The sequence below is a fragment of the Artibeus jamaicensis genome, unplaced genomic scaffold (genome assembly GCF_021234435.1).
Source record: "Artibeus jamaicensis isolate MK-2021 breed Jamaican fruit bat unplaced genomic scaffold, CSHL_Jam_final scaffold_916, whole genome shotgun sequence".
Taxonomy (NCBI): Eukaryota; Metazoa; Chordata; class Mammalia; order Chiroptera; family Phyllostomidae; genus Artibeus; species Artibeus jamaicensis.
The window spans coordinates 52,450,701-52,459,010 of NW_026522059.1; the positions used below are offsets into that span (position 1 = coordinate 52,450,701).

Consider the following 8,310-nt stretch of genomic DNA (forward strand, 5'->3'; position numbering starts at 1 on the left):
CTTAGATTGTTAAAATGCTATGATTAGAATAATGGAAGAAGTAGGTTTTTCCAAGACTCAGTGAAATAAAAATTTAATTGCTGATCCTAGTTTTACTTTATCTATTCAGCAGCAGAAACAATGCTCACTTTATACTATTTTCAGAAATATAATTCGAGGTATAAAGATAGAAATATTATTTATTGCTGTTTTTCCTAGTTAAAGAAATTGTTTTATTGCTTAAGCACAGACATTTTATGCAACCAGGCCAGAGGCTGTGGATGACTCCTATTTCCGGTTGGGAGGGAGGACTCATTTGGTCTTACAATATCGAGCCAACAGGTGAATATGGCTCTTGATCAGAATTAGACAGAATTTAACATCCTTATCCTTTCTGTTCCTGTCAATAAGCTTTCAAACAGCAATAGCTTTCTTAATTAAACAGTAGAGATCTTCAGGAAGATCAGGAGCAAGTCCTTTGGACTTAAGAATTCTCAAGATTTTATTGCCTGTCACAAAATGTACTTGTGCAATGCCACGTGAGTCTCTCGGAATCACACCGATTTGTGAGGGAGGCAGGCCCTTCCTGGCCAGTTTGTAAATCTGCTCCTTCACGTCGTCAGACATCAGCTTCAGCCACCTGGGGACACTGCGGTGTCGGCGGTGCAGGGCCGACTGGCACCGGCCCTTCCCAGGAACATGCCTGCCACCCGAGGTGATGGAGGACAGAGAGCAAAATGAGAGCGTGAACTGGAACGCTGCAGGAAGCCACCTATTTATTGCTTTAAATAAACAATTCACATGATGGTTTATTTCTTATGAATGGATGCTGTGCCACAAGTTAAATTAATGGATTTTTTTCTGAGCGAGATCAATGGTTGCTCTAGGAATACAGCGAGAGGGAGTCTCCAGCCCTCTTGCATTGCTGAGCAGGTTAAGTATGCTATAAAGTTTGTTTGGATTCCCATCTTCTATCTTCTTAAACAGTCTTAAATATAAAACAAATAAAAACCTTTGAAGGAAAATTTACCTTATTTATCCACTAATTTCCTTGTAAGTTTCCTGAGGGTGATTAATATTTATACCCAACTATATCCAAAGGAGGTTTTTTTTTACCGTTTTATGAGGGGTTCGTTGTGTTGTATTTTATGGCTGGTCTTGATCCTCTGAGCTGCTCACCATCCTTCTGGTGCTTCTCCAGGCTGTTCCTAGGCGTGGAAGCCACGACCAGAGCTGAGCTGTGCTTCCTCCATGTTTGGTACCATATCGGCCTTGCCTTGTTCACAATGAAGTCCCAAGGCCATAATCATGTTAAGATTATCTCACCTGCGAAGACTTACCTTCTATGTTCCCTTTTACCTGCCTTCTCTTTTGAGAGATTTAAATATGTATATGTGTATGTATATATATACATATGTATTTTAGTGATAATATGGCTACAGAGACAGAAAATGTAATATATATGCATGTATACATGTGTATATTAAAATATTTTAAAACATATGCATTTATTAAAATGATACATAAAATAATGTATTAAAATATATGTTAAAATAATGTTGTCTGTCTCTTTAGCCATCCTCCCCACTTTTTATCACATTAAACAAGGGTTGCTGCCCTACCCACTACTGCCCAGAACCTCAGCGCAAAGAACTCAGCATTTTATTTGATATATCCATTCCTCTGATTTGGTTACACATTACTATTTTGGTAAAGATTTATACTATTCTGAACTCTGACTTTTCTCCTATTTCTCCAGATTTATGGGGTAGTCATTTCTGTTTTTCATGCTGTTCAATTCTGTGCCCATATATCAGTTGTCTTTCTTTAAAAAGACAAGTGGACTGCCATTTCCCAAAAATTATAAAGACTAGAGTAGTGGTTCTCAAAGAGATTCTCCAAGTCTCACCTGGGAACTTATTAGAAATGAAAATCCTCCACCCCTCTCAGACTTGGTTCAGCAAACAGCCCTTCACCTGTCAAAGAATACTACGTGGTTCACTTGTGTGGAAGTCCGATGGTGCTAATGTTTGTTACGGAAGAGACTGGGACCCTTCCACTTTGAAAATGCCACCATCTCTCCGGGAAGCTTAAAATAAGATGCACTTGGGAGAGAATTAACAAGAAAACACTAAACATTCCGAAGAAAAGGGTGTGAAACACTAGAACATTCTTACTAGAGTTAAGATGAAAAAAGAAATTGTAGCCCTAGCCATGTGGCTCAGGTGGCTGGAGCATCGTCACATATACCAAAATGTCGAGGTTTTGACTCCTGGTCAGGGCACATACCTAGGTGTATTTGGTTCCCAGTTTGGGCACGTTCGGGTCTTGGGGGGGGCAGGCAGCAAGCAATTGATGTTTCTCTCTCCCTTCTTTTCTCTCTAAAGTCAATAAGCATATCCTCGAGTTAGGGTGGATGGCAGGGAGGAAGGGAGGAAAGGAGAAAGGGAGGGAGAAAGAAAATTGTAAAAATTTGTGCCAGTACTGAAAGTCTTCCTGTCCCCTAACCCTGTAAAAATATAATAGGTTTTCTATAATCTTTTTAAATAAAAATTGTGATGTTTTTAAGAGCTGTCTTCCCCTTGCTCTCCCACCTTCAATAAAAGTAATTATCACATTATTCAATGAATTGACTATTTTGTTTCTACCTTGATTATTTTTAGTGGAACTTATTGCAAGTGTGAAACAATATAAGAAAAACACTGTGGAGAAGTTCCTTTTTACTAAATACTGATAGGTACAACAATAATCAAAATTATGCCTGAATTTTTGTTGAAAATAATAGTTTTTTTCTCTCCCTAAATTTAAACAATATAAAAAATCAAAATTGACCAATAGAAATACATGTCATATCATAACTAAATATTCATTGATTAGGGAGGTTAAGATATAAATGGAAGTTATAAATCATACTAAACTTACTCATTATTTTTCCTTTATGATATGGGGGATCCCATGATATTTCTGGAGGGTTTCTTTTTTCTTCTTTTTATAAGGAGATGGGATTTAACTGGTTTGGTTTTGTTTTATTTTACAGAGACATGAAGCCACTTTGCTATCCTTCAGTTCTGCTGAAATCTTTAGAAAGCCGGTACCTAACCTAAAAAGCAGAAAATCCCCAAAACTAAAATTGCTCTTAATTTCAGAACATTTTCTCTAATGTCTTATAGATATAAATATATAATATTATATGTTTATACCTATATATTTACATTAAATAAATATCAAGGGTCAAAAATTAGAAAACAAATTAGAAATTAAAATGCCAAGATTGTCCTATCACATTACAATAAGCTTTTTCTCATAAAGTACAAATTAACATGGAACATAAAAAAAATTGAATAGCATTTGATTCAAGATGGTGGGAAAAGGTATTTTAAATTTTTTATTATTTTTTTCTGGAAATCCTGCAAAAACTACAGAGAAAGCAAAATATAGACATCCATCTCGAAGTTCAGGGAAAAAAGCAAGCATACACGACAACAAACCAAAGACTCCAGAATAACAGTTAGGTAGCTACATACCTATATGATTTGCTCTTAACATACAGAAAAAAGTGAAAATGCTGGATGATCCCTCCACTTTTGCTGCAGGAGTACATTTTTATTCCTCTTGTTTGGCTTTACTTGAGTAGCTTATTATCTCAAGTTTTCTGTGTTGCCGGACTTCCCTTTTCCTGATTCATTCACTACATAGAGCAGACATCATGATCTTCTGGTTTAGTTCACATTAGGTTAATTCAGAGCAAGTTGTCCTATGAGCTCACATTTTATCCAGGAAATTCTTAATTATGGGAGATGGATCAGAATTACTCTGGAGGCTTTCAAGAAGACCCAGGCATTGTAGTTACAAGATGATCATTTTAATAATCAGAGATTTTATGAAGATTAAATGAACTATTCTGGGTGATAGTAACTTTTTTCACTTCTGGAGAAAGTCAAGCAGCAGTTGTATGTCCCCAGGGAATTTATATGTATTGCAGACAAGATTGAACCATTGCTTAGATTTCTGGTGATAATGGCCTTTATGGTCTCTGATGTTTTACAATTTTATACAACTCTATTAGTAATTTATAATAGTTTAGATTTTTTACTTTTTAAATATATTTTATTGATCATGCCATTACAGTTGTCCCATTCCCCCCTTCATTCCCCTCCACCCTACACACTCCCTCCCACCCACCTTCACCCACTTTAGTTCATATCCATGTGTCATAAGTTTTTTAGCTTATACATTTCCCGCACTACTCTTGCCCTTCCTCTGTCTATTCTTTCCCCACCGTCGATGCTGCTCATTCTCTGTACCTCCTCCCATGCCCTTCTTGCTAACCCACCACATGATCTCTATTTCTGTGGCTCAGCTTCTGATCTAACTGTCTCCTTAGTTTGCTTTTGTTTTAGGTGTGGTTGTTAATAACTGTGAGTTTGCTGTCCTTTCACTCTTCATATTTTTTATCTTCTTTTTCTTAGATAAGTCCCTTTAACACTTCATAAAATAAGGGCTTGGTGATGATGAACTCCTTCAACTTGACTTTATCTGCCCTTCCATTCTAAATGAAAGCTTTGCTGGATAAAGCAATCTTGGATGTAGGTCTTTGGATTTCATGACTTGGAATACTTCTTTCCAGCCCCTTCTTGCCTGCAAGGTCTCTTTTGAGAAATCAGCTGACAGTCTGATGGGAACTCCTTTGTAGGTGACTGTCCCCTTATCTCTTGCTGCTTCTAGAATTCTCTCCTTTCTTTTAATCTTGGGTAATGTAATGATGATGTGCCTTGGTGCGTTCCTCCTTGGGTCCAACTTCTTTGGGACTCTCTGAGCTTCCTGGACTTCCTGGAAGTCTATTTCCTTTGCCCAGCTGGAGAAGTTCTCCATTATTATTTGTTCAAATAAGTTTTCCAATTGTTGCTGTTGGTCTTCCCCTTCTGGTGCCCCTATAATTTGAATGTTGGAACGTTTAAATATGTCCTGGAGGTTCCTAAGCCTCTTGTCATTTTTTAAAATTCTTGTCTCTTCATTCTTTTCTATTTGGTTGTTTCTTCCTTCTGGTCCACTCCATTGACTTGAGTCCCACTTTTTTTTCTATTACTATTGGTTCCCTGTGCATTTTCCTTCATTTCACTTAGTGTAGCCTTCATTTTTTCATCTAATTTGTGACCAAAATCAACCAGTTCAGTAAGCATCCTGATCACCAGTGTTTTGAACTGTGCCTCCGATAGGTTGGCTATCTCTTGGTTGCTTAAAAGTATTGGCTCTGGGCCTTTGATTTACTCTTCTGTTTGAGCCATAATTTTTTGGTCAGGTTGCACCTATTATGTATGAGGGGCAGAGCCTTAGGTGTTCACCAGTGTGGGGCAACCCAGTTACTGGGTTGTGATGTTGTATGGGGGGCAGGGTCAAAGAGGGAACGATGGTGCTTGGTCCACTCTGTTAGATTTTAGTTTCTTCTGCCACTTCCACAAGCAAACTAGGACCTTCTGGTGCTAGTTTCCAGATGGGTGGGCTTGTGTATGTTCTAGGACCCTGTGGGTCTCCAAAATACTCTCCTGTGAGGCTGGGAGTCTCAGAATCTCAGTCCCCGCAAGTTTTTTCAATTGGTACTTTTTTATTTCCTGTCCCTGGGGCCCTAAGTTGCACGGTCTGTCTCACTGCCTGTTTTTGCCTGGTTTATCAGCACACAAATGTATGTCTGAGGTCAGCCAACTGCCTTGCATGCCTCATTGGGTCTGCTCATTTCCTCCCTGTGCAAGGGGTCTGCTAGCCCTGCACTGCCTTCACGCCCAGGTCTACCAACCACCACTTTTTCCTGCCATGATCCCTCTCCATTGGCCGCTGACTCCACCCCTCTTACCGGTCTGGATGAATGGTTCGTTGTCGGACTTCTGTACAGTTCAATTTTCTGTCTGTTCTGGTTGTGTTTATTTCTAAATCTTTATCGTCCTTAAATTTGGTTGTGTGAGGAGGCACAGTATTTCCACCTATGCCTCCGTCTTGGCCAGAAGTCTATAATGGTTTAGATTTTTTAAAACTGAGGCCAAGACAAACGTTTGGATTTATCTTTTGTATCCAAATTACAGTGGAGAAGATTATATGCCATTTAAAGTCACCATCTATGAAATTTTGGTGTTCCTGAGAAGGTGCCTACTAATTAAGAAAATAGATTATAACCCTGGGTGATGTAGCTCAGTGGATTGAGCATGGGCCTGTGAAACAGAGCATCACGGTTCAATTCCCAGTCAGGGCACATACCTGGGTTGTAGGCCAGTTCCCAGCAGGGAATGCATGAAAGACAACCATATATTAATATTTCTCTCCCTCTCTCCTTTCCTTCCCCTCTAAAGATAAATAAATAAAATGTAAAAAAAAGGAAAATAGATTATAAATCATTAATTGCAGTTAGACTCCATTAAGAAAATGTGGATAAACACGTAAAAAATTACATGTTTATATAAAATTTTTCATCCATTATTTCTCAGCTTAAAGAGAGATTTGAGCTACATGTACAGTAAAGAAGCTTTTTGCACTCTGCATGTGACTATTAGCCAATTTTATGGAAACAAGGTTACTCTCCTATGCTCCATTGGTACCCTAATTATTAAAGCCACTTTTATAATTTATACTCATAGATATCAAGTATAAGAGAGAAAATACAGTATCATAAACTTGATTACAAATAATTGAAAGACCACACTTTAGCGAGATAATTATTGTTGTTTTCAGTGGGACCATACTCTGACAATTGTGAGATTTTGTCTAGTCTCACCTTCTGCCACTAGGAACATGTCCAGGAATATTTTAGAGGAGCAGATGGGCAGTAATAATGTGTTTCCTAAGTATATTACTCAAAATCTAAATGTCCTCTCACTTATTTATTTCTTTATTGTGCTATTATAGGAGTTTGGACTACTTGAGCACCGTTGATAGCCTCCTAAATTATCTCTAGTGAAGGCCCCTCTCATCACAGGATATTGTTTCAGTTGCTAATATATGAACTCTTTTTTTTTCTGACACTGTCAGCAATGGGTGTTGAGGCCTTTGCTGTACCTCTGCATTAACATATTTTAGAATGTATATTTAAAGCCTTTTGTCAATTGGCCCACTGGCATATATAAGAAATCAGAATGATATAAAAGTCTTAGAAGCACAAAATGTAATTCTGTATGAAAATATCTTTCAATTGTTACTTATCCATTTTGTCATCATTACCAGTAAAATAATTTTATTTAAAAGAAATCTAATTTAAAAGAAAACTTCAACAGAACCATTAGAATATGTCTGTGAACACTATCTTGAGAAACACTGGCTTATAATTTATATTTTAGCATATCTCTAGAATAATATATAATTTTAATAAAAATAGCTATTTCTTATATCTATTAGTTGTCAATATTAACTTTGATAAAACAAAACTCAGTATATAAGGCTATTCCCTTTGATTCTGAGTCACAATTTCTAATAGTATACTCTTTTTTTTACTACCCACCCAAAATAGAGCATACTCAAAATAATCTATACTTAGCAGTAAAAAAAAATTACTAATGAATCACTAAGAGGATTAAATAATGCTATGTATGAATGCAGAGTACTTTTACTGAAACACACTTTTTTCTTGAATTGTTAACATATATGAATTGAGGGTGGAGGTAATGTGCTAATTATAGGAAAGATAAAAGACACACTAAAATATTTACCCTGAGCTAACCATCTTCCATGTAGACTATGCCAGCACCATTCTAAGCACTTAACCTATGGCAACAACTTTAATGCTTACAAGCCCCCTTTGAGTTGTTGACATTAGGACTATCCCCATTTTCTTTGTATGGATAAAGGACCTGAATCTTGAAGAAGGCCACTGCTCCAAGGTCAGAGCTTAAAAATGGCAGACTCAGGATTTCAACTGGAAAGTCTGCTCCAGACTTTATGTTTTGAACTCTCACCTTATACCTCGTTAGTTTCTTCATTCTTCATTAATTTACTCACTGAATGTAATCATCTAAACCAAATCAAATTCCACCAGTTTGGCATGTTAGAAAGCTTTTTTTTTCCTGACTTGCTTTAGGATGGCACCTGAAAGATTGTTATTAATTTGGCTTTCCTCATCTATGGACAGTACATTTGCATCTCTATAAAATTAGCAATTAGTTCCTTGGCTTGGCTGCAAGCATTTTTATATAACTGCTAAGATAATAAACAACTCCTACTTTTCCGTAAGTAGAGTTATCTGTCAGGATGCAACAGGCACAAAAGAGCCAAAATTCTAAATGGCCAGTGCTCATCTTAGAAGCAGTATTTGCCTGCACTAGGCCTCACATAGGCTCAGTGGCCATTGTACAC

The 8,310-nt window shown here is 37.2% G+C and overlaps 1 pseudogene; it reads right to left on the minus strand.

The window, feature by feature from the left end:
• Positions 1–234: 234 nt before the first annotated feature.
• On the minus strand, positions 235–7,937 carry LOC119052770 (40S ribosomal protein S13-like; annotated as a pseudogene).
• Between the last annotated feature and the right edge of the window lie 373 nt (positions 7,938–8,310).